Source organism: Canis lupus, chromosome 35 (assembly GCF_048164855.1).
Source record: "Canis lupus baileyi chromosome 35, mCanLup2.hap1, whole genome shotgun sequence".
NCBI lineage: Eukaryota > Metazoa > Chordata > Mammalia > Carnivora > Canidae > Canis > Canis lupus.
Genome location: NC_132872.1, coordinates 12,555,534 through 12,581,729, shown reverse-complemented (window position 1 = coordinate 12,581,729; position 26,196 = coordinate 12,555,534). Strand labels below are relative to the sequence as shown.

At 38.7% G+C, this 26,196-nt stretch overlaps 1 protein-coding gene across 9 annotated transcripts in view; it reads right to left on the bottom strand.

The window, feature by feature from the left end:
- The window catches only part of ZBTB20 (zinc finger and BTB domain containing 20), a 433,101-nt gene that overhangs the window by 293,553 nt on the left and 113,352 nt on the right, over positions 1-26,196 (bottom strand). For 3 of the 9 annotated variants that reach the window (XM_072812476.1, XM_072812470.1, XM_072812477.1), the window contains exon 1: positions 8,977-9,280. The exons of 4 other annotated variants lie outside the window; for them this stretch is intronic. The gene's annotated coding sequence lies outside the window, so the exon portion shown is untranslated. Of the gene's footprint in view, positions 1-8,216; positions 8,950-8,976; positions 9,281-26,196 lie in introns of those variants that run through there. 2 more of the 9 variants (XM_072812467.1, XM_072812475.1) reach the window with 1 other exon arrangement.

The following is a 26,196-nucleotide window of genomic DNA, read 5'->3' as shown; positions in this document are numbered from 1 at the left end:
TCTCCTTGGAATCAAATTGCAAAGCATCATAGACATTCAAGTCAATTATATGGCTTCCAATTTTCAGCTTGACTGAAAGATAGAAGATAGATTTCAAGATAGAATGTCCCCTTTAGACATCTAGGGAACCACTTTCATTGGGCACTATTAACCCATATCTTCCTGGATGCTAGGACTATTCAGTACTATTATTTTTGTAAGTGATCTGCATCAAAACAAAGAGAGGAAAGAGTAGGACAAGGACTTATAAGCTGCAAACCCTGCTGTACAGGTGAGTCCAAAAATCCCTACTTTCTAGCCTCAACATGCTAGAAGACCAGGACCCTAAATTTGGTAGAGAATATCTTGAAGCAGATAAATAGAAACACTGGACCTCTGAACTTGTCAGGAGATTCTGGCCCCTTTTAGCACTTGACCTTCAATGAATAATATAGCTGCTTTTCCCCCTTTGCCTGCACTAGCCACAAAGGTGAATCATACCTGTCATATTTTAGGACAGCTTATCACCTCAGCCCGTGGAGTGATTGAGTATTTATAGACACAAAGGTAGAAATATAAAGCACATATGTATAGGCAGGAGTCCCCTGGAGGTGGCGATTAGGACCAGGCAGTAATTTTAGCTTGAAGTTCCTATGACTTAAATAGCCACTTGAGCTCTGCTCTTGCAGTTTACGATGTCAATAGAACCCCTAAATGAAATTACAGCCTTCTGATACGCAGCAGGATATCCTTTCTTTGCCATGCAATGTACACGGCCAGGAGAAATTGCTCTGTATATGGAGTTTCACTAAAGCAGAATTTATCATAAGGCTGCTCTGCTAAAATATCATTATGCTGTTATTCACTGGATAACACATCTAATGACTCGGGGTGCACTTGATAGCCATGTTTCAGTGAACACAGACGCACGCCCTGATGTGAACTGGGCACTCCAGTGCTTCAAAGCGCTATCGATTTCAATTCTACCATAATTTACACCTGGCTTGTTTTGCCAATAGCTTGAACCCATGCTAACAGTGGAACATACACATACAAGTATTAGAGAAATCAGAAATGAACTGTATAGCGAAAATGCATGCAGCAAGCGTTCTACGATTCTGCCTTTATGATGATCTCCCCTGATGCTAATTGAGTATTCCACACGACTTTCTCTGTTACGCACGGGCATTTCCTCTGTTAGCACCGTCCCATGGCTGCTGGTGACGGTAACGATAGCCTCTTACATTTGTACAAACTGCAGGTATTTCTGGGGCAGAATCTGGGTGCCAGTCACACAATGGGTTCCCCCACCATTTGGCACAACGACTGGCTTCTAATAGTTGCTCACAATAATCATCTTCTCTAAGGCTCCTCTTCCTCTCGCTGTTCCATAAATGTGGTATACTCTAAGGATCTGCTCCCTTTTGCTTTCTGTCAATAAATTTTCCTTGAGAAAAGTCCACTCAATAATTTTCACTGCTACTGTGATGCTGACAATTTAGATGACTGCCCAACTTATGTCTCTCCCTGACCTATCTTCAGCTTTCCTGACTAAATCCAACAGCCTACCAGAAGTCCGGATGCCCCCCTGACATCTCAAAATAAACACATTCAAAAGCAAATTTATCATCTTCCCTAGACTACAAAACCTGCTCCTCCTCCTTGTAGCCTCCCTTGCTATGCTGTGCGAGGTGGAAACCTGGGAGCAATCCAAAATGCCTTCTTCTCTCGATGCCCAGCCCAAAGGTTATTAAATTGTGCTCATTCTGCCTCTTATCTCTTGAACGTGTCTCCTTCTCTCTATTCCCACAGTTACTGTCCTAGTTCAGGGCTTCATTGTTTCCTGTCTGAACAATTTCAGTTGCCTCCTAACTCATTTTCCTGCCTCCATCCTCCCATTCCTCCAATCCATCCTCCAGCCTACTGCCAGGGCGATCTTCCATAACACAATTTGATCATTAACCTTCTCTACTTAAAACTTTCAATGGCTCCCCAAATGCCTCAAGATGAAGTTAAAACTTCTTTGCATGGTGATCAGGGCCCAACATGACTGTTCCCTGACTACATCTACAGCCTCATTTCTCACCACTCCTCTGCTAAAACAGCAGTGACACTGATCCCTGACTCTGCCACACTATTTCCTATGGAAGTGACTTCCCTCCCTTGGACCATCTGGCAAAATCCTTTAGAGCCCAACATGGATTCAGTAGCTCTTCTGTGGAGCTTTCCCAGACCCTTTGCCCAAGCTACATTTAGCTGAACACACTCTTTTGTGCCTCCAAGGTTCTTTGAACATCCTTCAATTATGATACTTCACATATGGCATCATCCCAACTTGCTTGCCTATCTGTCTTTCCTGTGGAGCAACTTGGGGTCATGTCTTATTCATCTTTATATTGTCGCCAACAAAGTTAAAGCCTTCTCAAGAGCACATGAAAGCGCTCATGCCCAGGCCCCACTGCCTCCCTTACATTATTCCCTACCACGCTTCTCCTTGCCTACTCTGATCCTGCCACAAAGTCTACTCGGTTCTCACTCACACTTCCCAGGTACATTCTCGTCCAGGACCTTTGCACTTGGTTCCACTGTCAAAAGTGCTCTTGCCTTGCTATCTATGAAATTTGCTTCTTCCTCTTTCTCAAATGTTGCCTCCTCGATGAGGCATTCCCTCTCTCTCCAGTTTAAAATTTCACCCTCACCCCTCACACACACACATTCTCACTCTCTTTCCTCCTTCACTTTTCTCCAAAGCAGTTATCACTATCCAATGTAATGTATTTGACATATGTACTTATCATTTTTCTTCCCTGACTAAAAAGTGAGCATTATGGAAACAGAGACTTCCGTCTGTTTTGTTTACTGTAGGAACCCCAGCCCTTGCAAAAGCTCTGGGTGCTTTCGAGCAGTATGTGCTCCCCCATAAATACTTGTTAATAGATGCATCAGTCTTTAGTTTCTAGAATAATACCTGACACAGAGTAGGGGTTCAAAATGTTTCTTGAATTAATAAATAAATGAGTGAGTGAATGAATTAATGTTAAATCCACGCTTGCTTTATGAATGTGTTGAAGGAACAGTCTTTGTAATCGGATCCTCATAACAACACCAGTAAGTAAGCTGAGTGGGTAGTATTATCCTCGTTAGACAAACGGAGTAACTGAAAGGTTAGGAGCCTAAATTAAGACTGCATGGGTAGTTTAAGGTTTGCTACTCTTTTCATTTCAGTATTAAAAGGTAAAGACAATTCTTTGCACTCTGTTCATGATGTAGCTTTAACATTTATTACACTATTTTGGTTCCTCTTGACTAGGAAGCCAATTAACAGGAGGTGCAAGGTGCTAATACCTTTTATTACAATTTGTGTCTTTCCATATTAGGTGCCTTTCATAGACAGATCCTTTTCTTTCATTTTCAAAAGTGGATTAGGCACTCATACAATTTTGCCCCTCGGAGTGGTTTGTACATGGCTACCCAAGAGGACATCAGGCTACAAATCCTGCCAGGATGAACTGGAAGGTGAGTGTGGCATTTGTATCTTGAGGATGAACAGGTTGTTTGATGCCAAGTTTGTGCTAATGGAGGGGTCCTTAATGTGTTAACACCCAAAGGAGAACAAATTCAACAACAAAACATTTCAGTTTTTGGCATGTCTGTGGAGAGTTAACTTTCCATTGTTCAAGGGTTAATTATCCATTATGTGAATCACTTCTCTTTCTCCCTCTGGCTACTTACATCTAGGAATTCAGTTTACTAAAGGATAAGTAGGGAACATAAAAAGATGAAAATGAAACTAGTACATTTCGTTTATATGTATTAGAAGCTCCAGAAAAGAATTCAGTGTAGGAGGCAGAATTAGATGCAGTTTGAGGACTGCCAAGTTGACTGACCATTGACAACAGCCTTAATTAAAGCACATTTTATACAATATTTTGATTTCTTTCAGTTATTGTTTATGAGGGTTGGTTTGTAGTATATAAAGTTACTCCCTGAATGTAATTCATGTCAGGGTGCCATGTAAGGTGCTGGGATTTCTCCTTTCCTCTGATGTTCCCCGGGCACTAAAGGTGCCTTAGTGTTCTGTGGCTTAATGATTGAAACAGCACAAAGAAAGCCCACCAATTTCTCTACTCATCCATGAGAAACAATTGCAGTGTTTTCAGCTATTATTTGCCTAAGAAGGGGCATTTAATTAGTACCTGTTAAGATAGGGTAAATGATTTGGCTGCCTGTCCTCTTGCCTCTGTTTTTATTGTGTTGTCTGTCTGCCCACCCCTCCTCTGTCTAGTTCACAGGGCATTCAGAGGCAGTCTTCATGCCTGTCCACATCTGACATCAGCCTGCACTCCTTAGATGTTGGGTTTGAGGAAAAGAGGAACCATTGATTGTATGTGAGTAATCGGCAAGCCAGAGAGACTTTTGGTCATGTTCTGGGTGAGTCTGGTCCTTTCAGACTGCATGAGCATGAGCACAACAGGCTGGGTATATGGCTACCCTCACGAGTCTTGGAAAATGAATGGAACTACTGCAAGCTTAAGACCCCATGTTCCATCAGAATTCCCCTATACGTTGTAGAAATTTTAGAAGGTATCTTAGTAGATGGCTGTAGGGGCTGTTGGAAAATCTGATACGGGAACTTAAGGGGTTCAGATAGAGAAGAATCTATTGATTTGTTTTCTGGACTTATTTCTTTTGTTATGATAAATAAAACATATACACTGTCAATGCGCTGACATACAGATATTCACTAATCACCCATTCATTGATCCTTCACTTAGACTGAGGCAATCTGACATTGGTTGGGAGGGAGATAAACATAAAATGTACTACCTGCCTTCTAACCACCTGTAGTTTGATACCTACAAAAAACTTCAGTTCAAGGCAGTATATGATAAGTGCAAACTGAAAGCTAGAGAGTTTTTAAATGCTATCCCCCATGTCAGAAGGGGAAGTTAACTTTTAGTTTTGGTTATCATAAATAGCTTTAGGGAAAAAAGTGTGACTTAACAAGGATATAACATGCCTGAGGGTCTTGAAAAGGTATCTGGAAGGTTATAGTCGCTGATGCTGATACGTAAATACAGCATCAACATATTTAACGTACAGCTAAGTAACTGAGAAACTGGAATAAATTGGGACATTTGTATATAAATTCATTCTTATAAAATAAAGCGAATTCATTAAATATGCCCTCAATTTTAAGATAATTAATAGCAATTTAATTTCTTTCTACTTAATTTTAACTACTTTATAGATACAGCAATTATTATTTTGAGATTGTACATAATAGAATTTAGGTTTATAATCTAACATGTATATTGATGAAGGATAATTACTAATCTTATTGGCTAATAACTGAGTCCCACTTTTTGCAGATACTGTTCATAAATATTCGTACAAAATTTCTGTCTTGTCAGTGTGATAAAATGTCAACCACATTTCACATAAGGTCAATTTGCAAAACGTCTGACTGAATTCAAAGGCAAGTAAGCCTAGGTCCTAGTTGGTCATATTTTTAATAGTTGAGTATTGGTACGTCATGATGCAAGTATCTATGCACTTACAAGCTAACATACATACACAGTCACATGATACAATGAGTCAACTCCTTTTTACCACTGAAAATATAGATCTTTTTAAAAGAATCACAAATATCAAAAAGCATTTTTACATAAATAATCAAGAATAATTTCTTATTGGTGTCATCATAATTCTGTTATTTAGCAATGTCATTTTTATCTAATTGTGATTGCCTAATTAAAATGAATGTAACATGCAGGAAGTGCTTATGGCTAAAACGCGCATGCAAGAAAATACACATTTTTTAAAGCATGCATCCTCTAAAATGTCATTACAATTTTTCAAGATGAGCACTGAAAAACTGAATTACTGATAGTACACTAGCAGGGTTTATGACACAGGCATTGAAAAAAGGGAGGTATTAATACAAGAACTTAAGCAGAAAGATATACATCATTATCCTGCCTCTCAGAGATGTACTGATCGTATTCTGACTTATTTGCTCCAATTTAGCCATTGAATTCTTCCTCAGCCACGTGGACCTCCAGATCTTGCCAATAATACAGAAAATCTCTCTGGCGGGTTATATTTTTAAAATGTCATCTCTTGGGATACACTCTTAGATATTCATGTTTACCTATTCTCTGCTTAAAGATGCTCAGAAAATTTTATATATCAGACGTAGGAGGTTTCAACATCCAAATGTTCTCAAAGTATCAGAGATCCAGTCTGCCTTTGGTGTAGTCCTAATAGACATCCTTCCAGAGACTTACAGGTAATTCTCCCGGGAGTCTGCAGCGTGAGTGTTAACTGAGGGAAGCACAACCTCCTGCTTGGGTCTTGGTGGTAATGGGCTAAAAGCTAGTTACATTTTTTATACCATATTTTAAAAATTTTAACACCACTTGCCTATTCAATTCCTTTCTTAAGAAAATAAGAGCCTAATGAAAAACCCCTCAGATACATTCAACACACAAATAGTATGGGTGTAATTAGCATGCCTATAATTGAAAGAGTCAAACTTTACCATTACATACATCAGAAGTGTTTATCATCCTCTTCCTAATAAAATGTGGAGACTGCTTCCTGTCACAGTGATAGGTGAGGAATTTGATGTGCCTCACAAATTATAGGTACTGTGTTAGGAACCTGACTCTGTTCTGGAGGTCATGACGGACCTCGATGAGGCTGTAGCAGGGGTCAGTCTCTGTAGAGAACCTGGGATACACGAGCATGTGTGAGTTCTCCGGGTAAGAATCTGAATCGTTCAGTGTAGCAAACAAAATTCCAAAGCTAAGTACCAATGGAATATGTTGGATGATTGCACCAACTTGGACAAGAGAGCACACAACAGGCACACACAATACACATCTGGTTCAATGTAAAATCAACTATTGCTAAAGCATTTTTAACTTTTAGGAGGAATCTACTGGCAACGTGTTAATAGCAAGGACAACTAAAACAATAAAATAACATCTCTTTCCAAATATTTAAGAACATCGAGTAAGTGCCCCTTAGGCTGGGTTGTGGTTCTTGAAAGTTTTAGCCTATGAGAACCATATTGGAAACATCAAAGGCTCCTCCCTCTTTCCAAAGAGCAATTTACTTCAGATGGTGCCACACAGTCAAATGCTTTTATGGCCACCATGTTTTTTTGTTTTTGTTTTTTTTTTCCACTTTTAATATTTCAGAATATGCCAGATTCCTGAAATTGGAAAGAAGACAAGAAAACATGGTAAGATGAAATCCCTTTGAAAGAGCAGCTAAGTAGGTACCTGATGGCAAAGGGCAAACATACATTGCAGCTGAAATTACACTTCCGGGGAGAGCGTGAGTTATCAGTAAGGACACGGAAGGCACATATTGCCTCTGAAAGCTTATCTGTTGACTCCTCTGCTAGTCTCGTATCAAACAGGATGCAACCACCCCCATTCCATTCCTTCGACAACTTCCCAGAGCACACTCAATCAGAGTCTCTTATAATTGAGGACAATACTATATTTGGGTTTAATACTGCGAGGACCGTCATCTAGTTTTCCTAGGTCAGGATGATAAATTTCCCTGGAACCAAATAAGGATTCTCACTGCATTCTTCTATTCGATATCCTGAATGCAGAAGAATAAAGAAGAGGGTGTGACAAATAATATTTTCCAAAGGTCGGATGAGGGGAGGTTCCCTCACATTTAAAAGCAACCAGCTCTTAGTAAAATGATCTTTAGAAGAACAGTATTAACAATATTCCTTGGCTATGCATCCACTTTTCTTTCCTGCTTAGCTGGGTACGTAAGTATTCTGAGCAGAATGTAAATGTCCAGAATAGAGATGCGTGAAGTTGGTAGAGAGAAACTCCAGATGAACGATGAATCCCACTTTCATTTCCCCTTCTTACCACCCCGAGAGCTACCTCCCTGCCCTCACACACTCACCTACCTTCCTCCTCCCACAAGCATGTTTGCTAGGCATGTCAAGGCTGACATCCATCGGTGGCAGCATGAAACCTATGCCTGCAGGATCCTCCTGAGAACGGACTCAAGGCTCTGCCCTTGTACATAGAGTGCTCTCAGCTGTGCACACTAAAATCCTCATCATTCCGTTGGATTGTTTGGTAGCGTTTAAAAAAAAATGTATTTTTTTTTAAACACCCTTTATTTCCTGACTGCCTCAGAGACACCAAGAATAGAATCCTTGACACATCAAATTCTGGAACCTCACCACTCACCAGGACTGTGGTTCCTGATCCAAGGAGTGTCGACTGAGAATCAGCACAGTCTCTTGAGAGTGTCCAGGCCTGGCTGCTAAGCTCCCTGCTCTGATTAGTTTGTCGAGTTCACAGTGTTCCAGAGTGCTGAAGCACAGAAATTAGGGAGGGGAGGTGGAAGGAAAATCACTGGAGCCTCTTACGATCTAACTTCCACTAACTGAGAGGAAATGTCTTATAAATAAACAACAGCAAGAGAAACAAAAAAAACCCCATCCCGTCCTGCCAGAGGAATGTACATTATTGTCTCCCGACGGAAAACTTTACACCACACCAGAATGCAGCCATGTCTCCTGAAACTACCTCCCTCAAAACAGAAAGAAAAAGAGAATCAAGAAAAAAAAAAAAAAAAAAAAAAACCACCAAAATGATTTTTTCATCCCCTTGAATTCTGTTGGGAAGTTCATGTGAGTTCCCAGTAGACAAACTAAACGAAGCAGTTTCAACAGTGTCACTGTTCCAGGATTTCTTGCACAGGCTGCTTATTAGCAAAATTTCATTTCTGCCCAGATCATTGCTGTGCCATCCGGACATTTTCAGAAGGGAAGTTCAGGGAAGCGGGGGAGGGTACGACTGTGGAGGAGAGGAAGAAGAGAGGACAAAGGAACACTCCTGATGAACCGGAATGCCCTGGCCACGGCCATGAGAAAGCCAGCCCCCACCCACCACCCGACCACTGCTTGTTGAGGACTTGGTGATGCAGTGTGTGTAATCTACTTACTCTTTCTGCTCGGGAGGCTGAGGTTCCTACATTTCCAGCTCATGCTGGACTGTACCGTAAGCAACAAGTGAAATGAGTTCAGTGATCTCATTCTAGTCCTTCGACTCCTGTCCACATCGCTAAGCGACTGCACAGCTTGGCACAGGCCAGGATGAGTCAGCAGTCTCTGGTCATGAGAGGCCAGGCCTGGAATAGCAGGGGGGTTTAGGTCAGGAGCAAAATGAAGCAGAAAGGCAGTCTAGATGGCAGGGCTAAGCTCTGCAATACACGGAGATACTGCAGGTCAAAATGAAAGAGCCTCATCAGCTCGGGGAGGGGGGGGGGGGGCTGGAGGATTGTAGAAAAAGAAGCAGCAAGGGATAAACTTCGAACAGCCGCCTACCAAACATAACAAGAACAAATCAGAGTACCACAGGCGGAAAAAAAAAAAAAAAAAAAAAAAAAGGGCACCGTGAGAGCCCCGGAGGAGAAGAGGGATTCGTTAAGATTTTTGGAATACCTTTTTTTCCCATGCGCTCCTGAACTTGATTTAAGAAACAGTGGTTACCCTATATACTATCTTGGCATTTGGGTGTTGCTTTCCCAATTTGGTAAGTAGCAAAACAAGCAAATAAAAGCAAAGCACTGCAGTTAAATAACAAGAAGAAGCCTCACGCTCCAATACAAGAATGTAATTATAAATAAAGAACTGATCTCAAAGATGTACATTTGAGTCCACAGTGTCTTTGTATAACTTGCAAAATACTGGTCACAAAATGGCTAAAGAGAGGTCCTCCTTAAGTTGAGCTTGGGTGGAGGCAGGGAAGAACAGAGAAAAGAGGGGACCAAGCTCAATGATGACAAAGGAATATGACATGGTGTCTGTATTTCTACTCAATGGGGTCATCAGAAATAGAGGCTTCCCAGCAACAGGACCTTCCAACATCTCTCCCCATTCAGTATTGCCATAATATAGCAAGGGGAGAGGGAAAGCAAAATATCAGAGGGGAAAACAACATAAAATAAATCAGTCAGTAATAGACATTTTGATTGGGAGGAGGCAAACCCACCCTATGAGCCACCAGATAGGGAAATATCTTAGTATCTGAAACAACCTTAGAGGAACCATATCTGGATAAGGAGATTGAGGTGGAGACCGAGAATTACCAGCAAATAAGAGTGCTGGCCTCCTAATAAGGAAGAAAGCAATCTGAAGGCAGCTGGTGTGCAGCAAGAATGGCATGAAAAGAGAGTAAGATCTACAGAGTAGAGAGGCACTAGTAAAAGACTTCTTCCAAGTTCTTTGACAAGGAATAATAAGGACCTGCTATACCTTCCTGATTGTTATCCCTTAGAGATGCATGCATATGTAAGTAAATGGAAAGTGAATTTTATTTAGTTATCGTTCTGGAGCGTACTAAATTATTTCCACACATCTTTACGAAATGCTCAGCCTTGGGCAGATGAACCTTCTAGCCTCGATTTTCTTGTCTTTGAAATGGAATATTATCACCCTTGGTGAATTATTTATAAGGGCTGAATCAGTGTTTGTCAGTCCTTACCATAGCCGTGTCTGTCACACGGTGAATACTCAATAAATTGCTATTGTTTCTATTTGATCATCGTATTTTCCCAAGTGCCCACTGAAAGGGCCATTTCCAGTGTTGTTCCACTGGATTGAGTGGAACCAATATGAAGGCTCCAGTGCAATGAGTTGGGTAATGCTCCTCAGAGAATGCTGCTTTAAAAAGCTTATTTCTGTCTGGGTGTGTTAAACATTATACTTGAACACAGAGGATATTGAGACGCTATTGTGTTAAAGTCTCAATTTGGGGTATCTATATTGTCAAAGCAGCTTGAAGCTAACAGTGTTTGTTAGTTAACTAGAAGCCTAAAAAAGAAAAGAGGGATTTTTTTTTTTTTTTTTTTTTTAGAAGGGTCTCCAAAAGCAACAGGATAAAAGTGCTATTGGCCTTGACCGCATGATGAGGGTTTTTTACCAAAGGGGAAAACTTAGTCCAGTTGATCATCCCAGCCTAATTGATTAATTGTGGGTCTGACCATCTGGCTGATGAATGCTGACACCCAGCAGTGATTACTGTGTAACACAAATCCGGATGTGCTCTCCCTGATGCCTCCCACAATAATGGCAACTCTGAACTTAAGGTTAGTTTATTCAGGCCTCTTGGCTCAATCTCTTCATGGAACAGTGGTTGTGGCAGGGAATATTTTACTAGACCTGGTCAAGCATTATCTTCTCTTATTTCAGTTACCCCCTCTTTCCCAACTCCACGCCTACCCACTCCTGAGCCCTCTCTTGTCTATAATCACTTTTCATGCAAAGCATTCCATCTGTAGTTTTCATCATACTGTCTGATTCTCTCATTTCCGGTTGCTCTATTCTGAAAAATATTTGGTCTAAAATACCTGTATTGCTATTTCACAGGGAATCCTATTGAGACATTTTTATTGTCTCTTCTTTGCTACTGATTTGCTTTAAATTAATCTGTGCTTCCAAATTAAAAAAATATTTGTGTTTCCTTCCTTCCTTCCTTCCTTCCTTCCTTCCTTCTCTCTCTTCTTTCTTTCTTTCTTTCTTTCTTTCTTTCTTTCTTTCTTTCTTTCTTTCTTTCTTTCTTTCTTTCTTTCTTTCTTTCTTTCTTTCTTTCTTTCTTTCTTTCTTTCTTTCTTTCTTTCTTTCTTTCTTTCTTTCTTTCTTTCTTTCTTTCTTTCTTTCTTTCTTTCTTTCTTTCTTTCTTTCTTTCTTTCTTTCTTTCTTTCTTTCTTTCTTTCTTTCTTTCTTTCTTTCTTCTTTCTTTCCTTCCTTTCTTCTTTCCTTTCTTTCACCTAACTTGTAAGCCTGATTAAAAGGCCCATATATTGCCCAAGTTCTCCATGAGGTTAGTAGGATACAAGGGTTAACAGAAGATAAGTCTTGTATCTTGAACCTACATCTGATCCTCAGTGAGGAGTGTCCTATGGAGAAGACTCAAACACATTTTACTGCTAGAGAAAGAATGTTAGGCTCCTGTAAATCACAGGGATCAATAGCAATGCCACCAATCTATACCTGCAGATAACCTGCACACAGGAGAGTTTGCTAAGCAAATCAAATCTGAATGCATCAAATATAAACTCTGGGGGATTACAACTGAAGGTTTTATTATTTTTTGTGGGAAAGCACGGGGGTGTAAACTGACACACAATGTCTTGCACAAGCTTGGCCAATGAGTCACAACCAAGCAGGATCATCCATTTCCCTTCTCCTTGTCCCAGACTGATTTCCATCTCAAAATTCATCATGTTTCTTGTTCCCCACAGATGCTGAATTCTTCTATGTTCCAGGCTGGGTTAGTGTTAATTTTCAGTGGAGGATGGCAACAGCATGCTGAACTGCAGAGTTCCAGACTGGGAACTGGGAAATGTTTTTGGCCTGACTGTCAGTAAACAACTATGTGTCTAGGGCAAGTCAAGTCCCTTAACTCCCCATGTCTCAGTCTCTTCATTGAAAAATGATAGGGTAGGACCACATGAACTCCATAGTCTCTGCCAACACTAAGATTCTAAGGTCCTATAGCTCATTTCCTTTTTCTCTCTGGCATCCACTGCTCAACCACTCTGCTTATAGTCCTTTCTCTGCTCTCAGTTACTGAAGGGAAAATATCTCCTTCATTTACTACCCGGTATTTGGTATTTGTAACCTCTCTCTTTTTTTGATGCTAGATATTTGGAGGCAGAAACACGAACATAACCAGATAGATGCTTTAAATTTGAAGGCGTTTAAGGAGAATAGCTTTCCCATGTAGAGCATTTAGTGTAGCTCGGCATGGAGGAAGCCAGCCATCCAAAAGTGGAGCAAAGGGGCCAATTCACAAATGAGAGGAAGCCTTTCATAATAAGAGTCTCCAGACTCTTCAGTTTCGATAAAGCTAAATGCTACCAAATTCCAACTACTTTTCCAATCAATCTCAGACATCATCACAGACACTTAGGACTACAAATTTGAGGCCCAGCACTGGCAGTGATGCAGTTCTTATTTCACCTCCACCATGTATTGCCAAGTAGGATTTAGGATGGCATAGTAATAAGAGCCAAGAGGACAATCTGTCATTTATTTTCCTCCAAACTTTTCGAAATTTCCCATTTGGGCTCTGTTTCCCAGTTTTAATTTGGTAACTGCCATTTTTCAGCATTTCTTTTAACAGGTTACTAATAATTTCTGATACAGGATCTCATATTTCATTTTGTGCTGCTAGAACTGCTGTTAATATTTCATCTGCCTTCACTTCAGCTCCGAGTAACGGCTGCTGGGTTTTTGATACACTGTTAACACTTTGGTTCTGGGGATTGGATCACCAGTGTTCATCTAGTTTTGACCATATCTTGTTGGGTACAAGTGAGAAATTGCTGGTCTCGGATATATCTCAGAGTATGGTATACATTCTGGGATACTTTGGAGAAGTTGTTTTTTTCCCCCCCCCGGATATTTGATGAACACAACAAAAACAAGTTTTTGTGTTTTTTCTCCCAGGTAACATGCTATCTGCTTCAGTGGTAGTGTTCTAGAAGCAAAGTGCAGTGGTTAAAAACCAGGGCTCACAGGAAAGTCTAGGTTCAAATTCTGGCTTTGAAATTTACCACACATATCATGCTAGGCCAATTCTTTAACCTTTCCAGGCCTCTATTTTCCCACTGGTAAAACAGGGATAATAATAGTATCCACCTTTATTGTTATGAGGATTCAATAAATTAATGTAAAATGCTCAGGACCTTCTGAGTTCTCAGTTAGTGATGGATGTTGTTATCCTAGCATTAATAATCTACCAATTCATATCACACTGTTATTTTGCAACATCTTTTCAAGGTCAACAAATTATTTTTGAGTCTAGGCTTTGGTTGTTTGCTTTATTATAGTTCACATTTAAGACATTCTTAGTGAAATCAAGTAAAATATTTTAAAATGGTCCTTAAAATGATACATAATTAAAATAGTATATAACATCATATTATTACATCATCCTTCAATCTAGCATCAGATTCTCAAAAATTTTTGTTCATCTATTAGCTCTACCTAGATAAGGTGCCTTATATCAATGATAATCCATTCTATAAAGAGATGGCTTATCATATTTACTTTTCCATACTCCCAAAGAATACAGATTATTCTAATATTCTTTGGGTATGTATTAGGGTCCATTAGGAGAGGGAAACCACACAGCAATTTGAGAAGGAAAAGTTTAATATAAAGAATTATTAACTATAACAGCAGACTGCAGTAATGAGGGAGTAGCTAGTAAGAAGTAAAGAGAATTCTAAATTATATAAGAATAGCAAATATAAGGGGCAACTGGTACTTGTAGGGCTGAGATACAGTGCCCAAGGAAGAGTTCCCTCCAACCCTGGAATGGCACCCAGATCTTGGTGGACCAGGTACAGATACTGATGAATGAATGGCAGAGAAATTGCTAGAGAGTTGCATTAGCAGATCTTGCTGGAAATCTGCATTCTAGGGAGCAAAGAAGCTGTTCATAGGGAGTTGTCTCATCTCAGGCACTCTATTACACTTACTACCCAATGTGTGTGTGTGTGTGTGTGCATGTGCGTGCATGCATGAGCGTGCATGCATGTTGGTGGGTGCTGGAGGAAACTGCTGGTCGTTGGGCCCTGAAGAAGCTACATGTTCTTCAGCTGCTGGACACCAAAGCAGATGTGTGTGCTAGAGGAGCCAGGCCTTTGAAAAACTATGCTTACTGCTGGAAGCTGCCAAAGGCTTACCCAGGAACCAGCAAGGAAAACTTTTTCCTCCTGTAATGTCTCTCTGAACCCCTTATTGACAAAAGTGCACTCACACCAGCTTGGAAAAGAAACATATTTAAAGGACTCAGATATTTTTTTTTTTTAAGAGAAGGTAAGAAAGGCTAAATTTGGACTTGAGAGGCAATGCATTGATAACTAACAATTATAATTATTTGTCACTATTTTATAAAAATAATATGCTGATTATAATCCATTGTTCTCAATTTACTTAATCCTGTTAATCTTTACTAATAAATTGACTGCCTAACTGAATAAACACTGTCAGAAATAAGGAAAATAAGATTCGATTACAAGTAATCAATACTCAGGGTGTCTGGGTGGCTTAATCAGTTAAGCATCTGCCTTCGGCTTAGGTCATGATATCAGAGACCTGGGATCGCCGCAGTCAGGCTCCCTGTTCCGTGGAGAGTCTGCTTCTCCTTCTCCCTCTACTCCTTCCCCCACCACTCATACTCTCTCTGTCTCAAGTAAATAAATAAAATATATTTTTAAAAAAATAGCAATACTAGTATTTGTATAATAACCTTTCACCCTCAAATGCTGCTCATGTTTTAATTGTTTATAATTTGCATATTAAGAAAAAGATGTACAGAAATGCTAAGCTATTGACCTAAATTATGTATCAGTGATCCCAGTCCAGAATTTCAACTAAATGATAATCAGAGAGCATTACAAAAAAAACCCACAGCTTCAAGAGAGGTAAAAATTGCCTCAATTATCATTTTTCCTTTTTTTTCCTCCCTTTCCCTTTTATTGACTCCAGAAGCCATATTTGCTGTTGACTCATTTTTTGAGGAGGCTGTTAAGTATAGGTTGCTCTTTTCAGAAAAAAATTATCATATATTTAGTAGGAAATTTTTCCTACAGTTTCTGTCTTATATTGTTGAATCCTCAATATCAAATAGAGAAGCATCAGGAAATGATCAATTTGGTACTTTCCTCGAGGTATACAGTGATGATTCTTAAAACTGGTTTTACATATAGATAGGGAGGTATCTTGCTGAAATACTGTCCCTGTTTCACCAAAGTCCTTAATTCCTTTAAAAAGAGGCCTAGGGGTGCCTGGGTGACTCAGCTGGCTAAGTGTCTGACTCTTAGTTTCGGCTCAGGTCATGAACTCAGGGTCCTGGGATAGAGCCCCATGTTAGGCTCCCTGCTCAGCCAGGAGTCTGCTTCTCCCTCTCCCTCTGCCCTTCCCACTGCTTTCTTGCTTGCTGCTGCTGCTCTCTCTCTGTCTGTCTCAAGTAAATAAATAAATCTTAAAAAAAGAAAAAGAAAAAGAGGCTTGAAACTTTTATTCTCTAATTAGAGGTAGGGTTTTAAAATACAAACCCTTGATATCAGGAACGGTTGTGTTGGTGGGAGGCCAAAGATAGAAAGCAGTTCTGCGAGAAGAGGGTCCTATGGAGCGGAGACTATCACCAGGCTAAGGCCACAAAGCATGCATCTCACTCATTTACCTATTTTCCCCCATGCCTGGCCAGGAGTAGTACTGCCGGTGCTTGATGTTATGGGAAGGACCTACTTGCTTCCTCACAGTTGTGTTTTCTGAAAACCAGTGGTATCAATCGAGCAAAGCAAGCCTCATCAGGCTGTCTCACAATCATTGGCGGCATCTCTATTAGCTGCAGGCAGTTGTCTTTAGGATGTTCTCTCCTTTGTGCTGTGTGTGAGGAGTAAACCTACATACGGATAAACCTAATGACCCTCCATACAATTGATCCCCACCTCCCCAACAAACACATACACACACCTCTCCCTTGTGATTTCTGAGTCCAAAGGGGGATGATGACAAAGGAGAGCCGTTAAGTCCATGTGAGTCAGGCAGGCGAGTCCGTTTTATTTCAGTTTGCCCTTCTGTTCAGCAGGCTTTTCTGCTCTGACCCACTATACTTACCCTGTCGGCTGCTCTTACTAGCAACATGCCTTTTTAATCAGCCTTCCTGGGGTCTGCATTTGATTACAGCATTTGTGTTCTATTTTGATTCTTTTGTACTGTGCCCTGTGGTGTTAGCTTGAAAGGTGTTATTTATAAAATGAAATTCTATTGTATTGCCACTTGGATTCAAAGAGGACATATAATATTAATGCAGAATGTATTTAATAATATCTTGAATCTATTAAATCAATTTCTTCATGAGAACACAGAATGGGGGGGGCAAGTTGGTTAGTAACCAGGTAATAAGATTTAAGAATTACCTGAACTTTCCTTCACAAGCACTTGTGAAAGCCGACACAAGGATTATTCTCTTAACGTCAGGGTTTCCAGAAGGAGGAGACTACCTTTCCTCAGCCAGCCCAGTGCGGTGTGCACCTGTTTAAACATTCAATTGTGAAGGCCAAACATTTTCCTAGGCCTCAGATGCAAATTTTTTAACTAAGGAAACCATGAGACTAAACATGGATATGACTTTTTTTTACAACCTAGGAAGATTTAGGGAAAGAAGGAAATATAATCACTTGTTTCCAAGGAGCTACTTGGAAGATTTGTTTAAAAAAAAAAGGGGGGTGGGGGGAAATTTCCTATGTTCCCGACTCCTCTTGAAAGCAGGCTAGGAAAATCCAAGTGACACCAAGACGTAGGCATAGTTTTCAGGGTAACATGTTTAGAATAATGTTCTCACTTAGCATAAGTACAGGTTTCTTTATGCCTGTTGGGTCTCTATAGTCAAATGTTTATGAATTAGATTGATGAAGAAGTCCCCAACTTCTTTTCACTTCTAATTTTATTTTTTTTAAATATCTTATTTATTTGAGAAAGAGGGAGAGAGGGAGAGAGAGAAGGAGGGAGGGAGAGAGTGCATGCACACCAGTGGGGGTGGAGGGGTAGGGGGAGAGAGAAGCAGGCTCCCATTGAGCAAGAAACCCAACTAGGGCTCTGTCTCAGGACTCTGAGATCATGACCTGAGCCAAAGGCAGATGCTTAACCAACTGAGCCACCCAGGTGCCCCTTTTTCACTTCTAATTTTAATGCACGCCCAACACTGAAACATATCACGGTACCATACACAGCTTGCTTATCACAAGTGTTGCTACACACAACACACACACACACACACACACACCATTCTTCCCTTATGCTTTATCCCCCAGTTGGTACAACTGAAATCATCAATGGCTAAACTGCTGTTTGAACAGGGAACAAGGAAGGATCCAGTATGGAGGACACTTTAGGGCACTATATCCTTTTCTACATGCACTGGGCTTCTTTAGGGATGAATGAGATAATGGTTCTGAATAGTTCTGGAAATGCTCTAAATTCTTTGCAGTGAAGGTGGGATACAAATGTACAATATTGTTAACATGATAGTTCAGACCCTTTTTTGGGTTCTTCAAATCCAGATATGAGAAAAATTGACAGATGAATGAATCTGCACCCATCTGGGAATAAATTATATACCCTCATTCATAAATGACATCCCAAACATTTGGAGCTAGGATGTGTTAGGAAATAGACATCTCAACCTTGAATGCATCAAATTATAAGCTACTTACATAAAAATATTATATTATTCACCTCTGTATCTATCCAGATTCGACCATATTGGTTTGCATTATGTAAGTATTACACTAATATACCTTGAATTGAACTGAAAAATAAGATCATAGAATTTGAGAGCTGAAAGTAGCTAGAAATCGAATAAGAACAGTAAACTCATTTGGCAGATGATAAAACTGATGCCCAGATAAATTAACTTATCCAAGTGCAATATTTTCAATGTTATGTCTTTGGAGGAGTTGTTAAAGATCTGCCACTGAAAATATATCACTCAGTCAATTAAAACAAAATGGATGTTCCTTTGTCAAATAAGAAGTACTCTTAGTTCAAATAAATCTGAAATCTTCTAATTTAACTAGGGAGGCTGAAACCCAAAGTAACAAAGTAAACTTCATTAAATGGCCATAGACCATAAGTATGCTAGAAATGCCAACTAACTAGTGTTGCCTGTTTTAATACTGTGCCTATCCCCTAATCTGTTGTCATATTTCTCAGGTAAAATCAAGGCTGTACAAACAAAAAGGTTAGTGTCAAATCTTTGAAATTATGTGGGATTCATGAAGGTGCAATTCAAAAATGAAATTATTTTTATCTATTATTTCGGTCTACTATTAAGCCATATTGTAGCCTGTAAACCAAATTTAAATTCTAGATTTTGGGAAATAAAATAGGACAAGATACTTTATCCTTTGTTAAATTAAAAAAAAAAAAAAAAGCAGCCCTATAGTGAGAGAGGCAATTTCCCTTTGGTGGGAGTTACTTGTATAGTATTTGCAGAAACAAGTTTGTTCGACTCTTGGATCAGTTGTCTGGTTAAATTAGTACCACAACCATAAAGCCAGTTAAACTATCCTTTTGACTGATTTGATTTCTTTCTTTTCTTTCTTTTTTTTTTTTGGAACAGTTTTATTTTTTTTTTCCTTTCTTTTACCTTAAATCAATCAAAACATTTAAATTATTAATTAGAAGGTAAATAATTTGCAGTCAGGGTTATTTCAATCATCTCCTAAAAACTTCAGCAGGGTGACTGGCATACAACAGATGCCGAATAAAATTTCAATTGTTGGAGAGTAGTAATCTAGGAAATCTCCAATGAGCTACTTTGCATTTTTCCAAAGCTCCTAGCACACTGGAAATCCCTGAAGGTCAAAGAGAACAGGACTTGGAGCAAAAGGAGCAAACAATAGCAGCAGGCTTGGTGCTTCTAACGAGTTAGAAGAACAGTGCCGGACATTGTTGTTTGTGTATTACCAAAACTGGATTCCAGAAACATAATCGGGCTTTCAAAGATCAAGCTCAAGTTATTAACTTGGTATCTCAGTCTCCACGTCCTTGCTCTACCTTGCTAAGGCATCCTAGGTTCCATTCTTTCCCAACAAGTACTCAGGAGTATCGCTGGACTGTATTAGTGTTTGCCTTTATCCTGGTATTGTCAAGGGAGTCCTACATTTTAAATTTTCTCTTCTATTATCTCCATAATTTGTGAAGTCATGTCTGGACTTCTGGGTTGGAATATTATATGCATTCATTTACTGTGATTCAATAAGCATCTACTGTGTGTGAGATACTAGGAAAATAAATAGAAATAAGGCTTTCTTCCTGCCTTCAAAGAACTAAGGAATTCACAATGTAGTGGCTACTTCCCATATATAGCATATATGTTCCTGCTTTTAAGCTTTTGTTCTTCCCTTAGTTGGAGTGTCCTATTGTTATTCTTTCATTGATCTAATTGCTTTACTTATCTTATTCTACCTCCACATAAATCATTTTGTAGTTTTTGTGGTCCGCATTAACTCTCCTTTTGTTTTGACCATATAGCTAGAGTCGACACCGTTACCTACCCAATATCCATTCCCCCAATTCTTCCTACTTACAGACCCTTATTTTGTTCAGAATGGAATGTGCCCAGTCCTGCATGATGAATTATGATACTTCTAAACAAATTATGACAAATCTGACTCTGATTTCCTTGCCTCCCTAGCAACCAAGGATGGCTTTGGGACCCAGTTCTACTCAGAAAGATCTCTGTGACAATCTGCCGGCCTCTGAGAAAGCTTTTTCTTTTTTGATAAAGCTACCTTTTTTTGATAAAGGTAGAGGTAAAAAGCGATCCTTTGCTACCTCCTTTCTTTCTTCTTCTTCTTCTTCTTCTTCTTCTTCTTCTTCTTCTTCTTCTTCTTCTTCTTCTTCTTCTTCTTCTTCTTCTTCTTGGTTATTTTAAATTCCAGTTAGTTGACACAGTTTGAAGGTGTTCAATATAGTGATTCAACACTTCCTTACACCTGATATTCCCCTCTTCCTTCTTTGAGCATAGACATGATGCTTGGAGTTGCAGCAACTATTTTGTGATCCTAAAGCAACCAGCATGAACAAAAGGCAAAGAGAACCTCAGAGATGTTGGCCTTGACTTTATCACACACCAGCAACTCCCTACCTCTGGACTTGCTGTTTTGTGAGAAACACAAACCCCTATTTGTTTAAGCCACTCATGTCAAGATTTCTGCTACTGAACACTTTTCTAACCAAGAAATAACTTTCATAATTTAAATTATCTTAACTACTCTTCCTAACTAGATGACAAACATTGGTTACATTCTTGGCATTTAATAAATACTCATTTGCTTCACATCTCGATTATATATACTAGACATTCAATACATGTAATGAAATTCTCATTCTGAAAGCAAAGGGGAAAATTGTACTAAGATATGAAAAGACAAACCAGGTCAAGAATGAAAAAAAAAAATCGAGTCTAAAATAAGAAGTTCAATGAGAGGAATTTGTTACAGCCTAGTTCAGTTATTCATATAATAAAAGAAATTTTTAAAGATTTTCCAAAATTCATAGAAATGTATTTTAAGAAATAAAACATTAGAATATGCCCCAAAGGGATGGATGTTTTAAAGAAGAGATCATATAAACAAGATTTCTATTAAATACAAAGAAGACAATGCAATGGCGTTTCAGCTATATTAAAACTCAGTGAGGAACCAGCACTTGTTAAATATCACTTGTAAAAAGACACTTTCTCTGTCCCTTAGATAGCATGACTGTGACTCACCCAAATGCTCAAGTCCTTAGCATGCTAATTAGCTTCCAAAATCTTTCACCTGAGGTTTTAACCCATGCATGAGGAAATTGTTAGAGCATTTGCTTTTGGAGAAGACTACCAAAGCTGGGACAGGAGCTATTTGCAAGCCTTCCAAATATTACAAGTAATGGGGAACCATTCAGAGAAATAAGTAGCTTTGGGTCGTTTTAGGTTAGTGACCTTAAATATAAGGTGTGATTTAATCAGAAGCCAGAGTAATCATAGCAGGAGGTGGGGAAAAAGACTCAGCTGCCTGGAGTTAGGGAAGACTTTGGTGGCCGCTTTCAGTTTGAGCTCAAACTGCAGTGTTTTGTCAGAGCCTCCACAAACAAAGGGCTGCATTATGTAACACATCTTGTATTCCTTTGTGAACTATTCCACAACAAAGTTTCATTAGTTCCCCCCTCCCCAACCCCAGACATTTGACCACTTCCAGGCTGCAACTTGTCCAGAAGGGAAACTTTCTACCTCACATTAAAATTTAAATTGCAAAAAACTGACATTTTTTTCCCCAGGAATCTAATGAAATTAATTTGAACTTTATACTGACTAGGAAAATACTTCTTAAGCTAGGTGGAGAAAATTAATCTCATTTGAAGAATTTCCCAATAATTCAGCAACAGTTGGAAGTTAACTGTCAAACTCTTTTTCCATCTACCATCTTCTGGTAGTGTTACTCTGTTGATTGTACCATCTCAGAGGGTCACTTTTCAATACAGCATTTTATAGGCAAAATTGGAAGACTGTTACATTGATGATGCATAGCAATACATTCTCATAAATAGTATCTTTTTTCAAAATAAAATTTATTTTTGTGCCTGTTATGAGGATGTTCTAAGATTAAACACAGCCCTATGCTATTGTATTTAGCTTTGGTATATAAAAATCTATGTTTTAGCAGTGTGATTTTAAAAATTAATTACTAACTTAAGATTTGTCCATTATATAATATTATTTTGGTCAGCTGTAAAAACAATTTAACTGCTGAATAGATTTTCCCTTTTAAAATTTCAAGTGTTGATTTAATGTTTGTCTCTTAGACCCCTATAAAAGTGACTAGAGTTTACTGAGGAATACTGCATAGAACATGTCTATTGGTCTGAAAGTCTGGGTTATATACTATATAGTTAAAGCTTAGATGGGAACTTCCAACTACCAAGTAGTATAAAAAATTAGGGTTTGAATCTCAGCAGGTGACACTTTTCCTTCTGACTTGGTCTTAATGGATGTAACACTCCATCACTTGTGGGCAGAACATGAGACTGAAGTGTTGAATAGTGCTTATTAAGAACCACTTTGGGGCACCTGGGTGGCTCAGTCAGTTAAGGGTCTGACTTTGGCTCAGGTCATGATTCCTAGGGTCCTAGATTGAGCCCCACATTTGGCTCCCTCAGGCCCTTTCCCTGCTCTCTCTCTCTCTCTCTCTCTCTCTCAAATACATAAAGTCTTTAAAAAGAAAAAAACAACCAACTTCATGGGAGCTGGAAATCAAGACAAGTCAAAGGTCGGATACATGGATTTTCATTTTGCTGGCTTTTTTTCACTCAAAACCCATCACTCTCAGAATCAGGATTATGTCTTGTAAATTGGGTAACCATATCTCCCAGTTTACTCAGAATAATTCTAGTTCCAACTGTCCAAGCACAATTATTAATACAGGTCACTTTTACTCTCAAAAGTGTCCCAGTTTGGATGATAAATTATGGGGCTATCTACATATAAGCTTTAAGGAAAGTTATTTATAGCACCATTTGCAGTGATAATCACTCTCTGTAGGGCAAATTAAAGTAATCACTATTGGTTAACTTCTGTAAAGAGAGAAATAAACTGAAAGCTTATTACTTTAATCCCAATGATTTAACTAGAGAGATTTTGCCATCTAAAAGTTTACGTAAATGAGAGTAATTTTGGAAAATCATATTTCAATGAATTATTTAGGATTCGTAATTTTAGGTAGTATTGGCTTTTTTGTTAGCCCTATTCCAAACAAGAAAGCTTATTTCCCCTTAAAATTTATTATAATGAAAAAAGCACAAGATCTGAAATGAAATTCTTTGTATCTTGGATGTGAAACCTAATTCAACTATTTGCTCAATTGGCAAATTCAAATAATCTCTGTGAACATCATTATTATTAACCCCTTCTAAACTGTCCTTAAGGACAGTTTAGAAACCAGAAGTGAAAGAGCTATAAATACTGTAAAAAAAAAAGTGACATATTTTCAATATAGTTACTCTTTTTTTAAATAATAAAAACAGCTTTTCCCTTTGACAATTTCTAGGACACTTGTATGACTGAAGAAAAACTGCCAACAGCAGCTAAGACTGAACCACAGGTGAGAGGGCAGGGGTCTCTCTTTAGACTCTCTGCTGACAGTTTCATCACATTTCTGGGCGAGCCCTGTACATGGACATTGATGGCCCACAAATATCAAAGGAGAAAAGACTAAGGACCTTGTGTACTGAGGCCAGAGAAGGAAAGGCTGAGCTTTAAAGCACAGGACTCTGGTCAAAAATTTTATTCGTAGTTTCTGACAGAGATAATCTTGCCTCAAAAGAAAAGGGAAACATGGCAGTAAGAGGAGCTAGATGAGAAGGGCTAGTTCCTGGAGCAGAAAGATATTCTTTTTACTCGCCACATTTTTCTAAGACATTCCTGGATCCCTGTAGATACACTCTTCTATCTTCTTGATGTTCTGCCTTTTCTTCTCTGAAATTCTAGATTCTCTGTCTCAGAAAAATACCCAGGTGTTCTGACTTAATTCCTTTAATCTACCTGATGTCAAAAATTATATGGGAAGTGTTTTTAGTTTTTCATCGATTTGAATGTAACAAATGATTTCATTTAAAACAAAATGAAGCAAAACAAAACAAACAAAAACTCTGAGTTTCCACCACCTTGCCATTGTTTAAAAGACATTTCTTTAGAGTTTTTAGTAATTGTGGGAAGAGTTTGGATAAATTATTCTTCATCGCAATAATTAGACAGGTAAATACCCTAAAAGGAGAGCTAATCCTGGAATGCAGGGCATTTTTGTATGTTTAAATTGACTCCTCTGAGATTGGAGCTCTTTACCTATTTTGAGGCCTCCAAGATATTTCGGTTTGTACAAGGTTCTATCAATTAACCCTCTACCCAATCATTCTCAATTTTAAATATGCTCTGCGTGAAAAGGTGTAGAACAAAAAGAAGAGTGAATGGCAAGAGACTGCAGAGAGGAAAAGGTATCCTGGGCTGAAAAAGAGAGCTAGATATCTTCCCCCATCCTTTGGAGAAAAAAATCTCTCACACATTCTATTAGAAGTTCATTTGTGTTTAACAAGACCCTCTTTTAAAATGCAAATCTCTCTGGTGAACCCGTAAACCTCTTTCACACCTTATTGCTAATTACTTTGATGTTCTAGAATATGATCAACACTTAACTGATATTGACAATCCAGGAATGAACAAATAGCTCAGAGTGGAAAAGGGACATTTTGGTGGAGTGGAACTGGAGGTGGGACTTCATTTGTGAGCACCCTGATGTTTCGTAGTTTTCATCTAGGACAGTGGTGGTAGCTGCAGTACCACAAAAGGACCATTTTTTCTTGATTGCCAATGTCTGGCTGAGATCAGAACAGGTTGGAAAACTGCAAACTTTAGGTTTTAAATACTTAGCCTGAGCAAGTTAATTGAGTTTAGGCTTTCTTGGAAACCTTTCTATCTAATTCTCATTACCTCCCAAACTTGGCAACCTTGGATTCTAAGACTCTTCTGGTTCAATCTACCAGGTTTGAAGCTTACTAGGTAAATGAATTCCAAAAATAAGTGAATGTGGGCCAGTCCTTTTTCATTGTTTCACTAGTCATTTACTTCTTTGGAGATTATGGTATACAATCCTAGACATACTGTAAGCAATTCCAGGATATAAGATATATTATTTCTAGATCTGATTTAGTAAAAGGGTACTTGCCTTGTTATCAAAAGGCTGCAAAATTCGAATTAGACTACAAGTGACTTAAACTACAAGTCCTTGGCTAAGCAAAAATTCAAGGAAAAAATTTTTATGACATCATTAATCATCTCTCCATTTGTATGAAAAATAAACATGCTAAAATCTTCACTGTTAAGAAAAGGGGTCATCTTTCCCGCCAAAATGGCTATTTTTAGTTTTCATGTGGTTGGATACATTTGTAAATGATTACATAAAAACATATGGTTGGAACATGCTTATTCCTTTATGAGTATTCCTCTTTTGAGGCTGCCGAATTTTCTTAGTTGTTCCATGTGCTTTTTTGTTGTGCTGGTGGCTTCTTGTTCTAAATAATCTTCTTCCTATTCTATTGTTAATGAAATGAATTCTAATAAGGAAAAAAAAAGAAACCCTCTAATGAAAATCCCCTTCTTTATAGATGTGAGCTGGGAAATGATACAGGGTATCACTGGGGGACAACAAACATGTTGCGTATTCTTAGTTGATCCCTCTGCCGCTTATTCACCTGCATGCATTTTGAAAATCACTGAAGCAATAGTGGGAGAGAGACTCTTTGTGTGGCCAATTTCAGTTACCTTAAAGTACTAGACAAGTTTGTCTTATTATTAAACATAAATATTTGTCTTATTATTAAACATAAATATAGACACACTTTTATGTTCCATCAGGTAAGTGGATCCCCACTGTAGGGTATCTCAGCCAGAAGGAGTGTAAAGTCCCAGAGGTATTAAAATTTCACACACCCTGAACTTGGAGTTTTGTTACATGATTCTCAGTTGACCATTAAGTGTGACAGTCAATTATGGAATTGGCACGGCTGAAGTATAGTTCTTACAAATAGAAGAGGATTATAAGACAATT